Source organism: Colobus angolensis, unplaced genomic scaffold (genome assembly GCF_000951035.1).
Source record: "Colobus angolensis palliatus isolate OR3802 unplaced genomic scaffold, Cang.pa_1.0 Scaffold297, whole genome shotgun sequence".
Classification (NCBI taxonomy): Eukaryota; Metazoa; Chordata; class Mammalia; order Primates; family Cercopithecidae; genus Colobus; species Colobus angolensis.
Window position 1 is genome coordinate 3,121,482 of NW_012116232.1, and position 1,401 is coordinate 3,122,882.

The following is a 1,401-nucleotide window of genomic DNA, read 5'->3' on the forward strand; positions in this document are numbered from 1 at the left end:
TTTTAATGGAAGAAAAGATTCTTGGTACCAGTTTTCAAAACTGTTATCTTGTATATGTATGTAGATAATGTAATTCTTCAAATCATCCAATTATTTAATGAAGTCAATAAATCAAAAAACGGAAAAAAATCATTAAATATACAATTATGTTATTGTTTACATATATTTAATTGTATACATGTAAAATACGTGGAGTTTCTGTTCAGCTGAAGCAATTTTGTTATTTTTGTGGTGTTAAAATTGTATATAATACATTAGGTTTAATAAAATTAGAGATATTTGGTCTGGTTTACAGTAAATTTATTCAACTTAGATTTTAATCTACATGAAGCCAGAGAGTTTATCTAACTTATTTAGCAACATATTCTGTGACTATCACAAAGTAAATTCTTAATGGTATTGAGGTACATGAATATCAATATTTAAGTGACTTTTTTCCTAAAGAGACATGCAGTTGAGATTTCACAATATTGTACTGTCAGACACATATCAGGAAGTTTGGCCAAATGTGGAATGAGTTTAACTTTGTGAAGACCGTGGTCAACTGTTATGAAAAAACAAATTCAAGAAGATAGTAGAGAAGCCGAAATGAAGAAAATTCAATCTAGAACTTTAGAACACAAATGTTAGCTTTTGTCAGGTTAAAAAAAGATTCAGTATAAATGTTGGTTTTTGATTTTATATTTAGAGGGGAAAAAGATGACCGGGATTTGTGGGATGAATCAAATGGGAAGCTGAACAAAGGATTACTTCAGGGTGATGAAAATGTTTTATATCTTGATTGTGGTGGTGGTTACATTTTGGTATCCATTTGCCAAACTCAGAGCTATATGCTTAAAATGGGTGTTATTTACTGTTTGTAAGTAATATTCTACTTCATATATCTATAATATGTTACTAATATATTTGCAAATAACATTTTACTGGCTATTACTGTTCATAAGTAATTGATTTAAAAAATGTTCTCCAGGAGGAAAAATAAATAAAAAAGTGAAAATAAAGGCAATAGTTGACACTGCCTTTTTTTTTTTTTTTTTTTTTTTTTTTTTTTTTTTTTGAGGCGGAGTCTCGCTCTGTCGCCCGGACTGGAGTGCAGTGGCCGGATCTCAGCTCACTGCAAGCTCTGCCTCCTGGGTTTATGCCATTCTCCTGCCTCAGCCTCCCGAGTAGCTGGGACTACAGGCGCCCGCCACCTCGCCCGGCTAGTTTTTGTATTTTTAGTAGAGACGGGGTTTCACCGTGTTAGCCAGGATGGTCTCGATCTCCTGACGTTGTGATCCGCCCGTCTCGGCCTCCCAAAGTGCTGGGATTACAGGCTCGAGCCACCGCGCCCGGCCGACACTGCATTTTTTAATAGGCTTTAGCCAGAAAAACATTCTAAAACACAACTAGAAGCCTGAT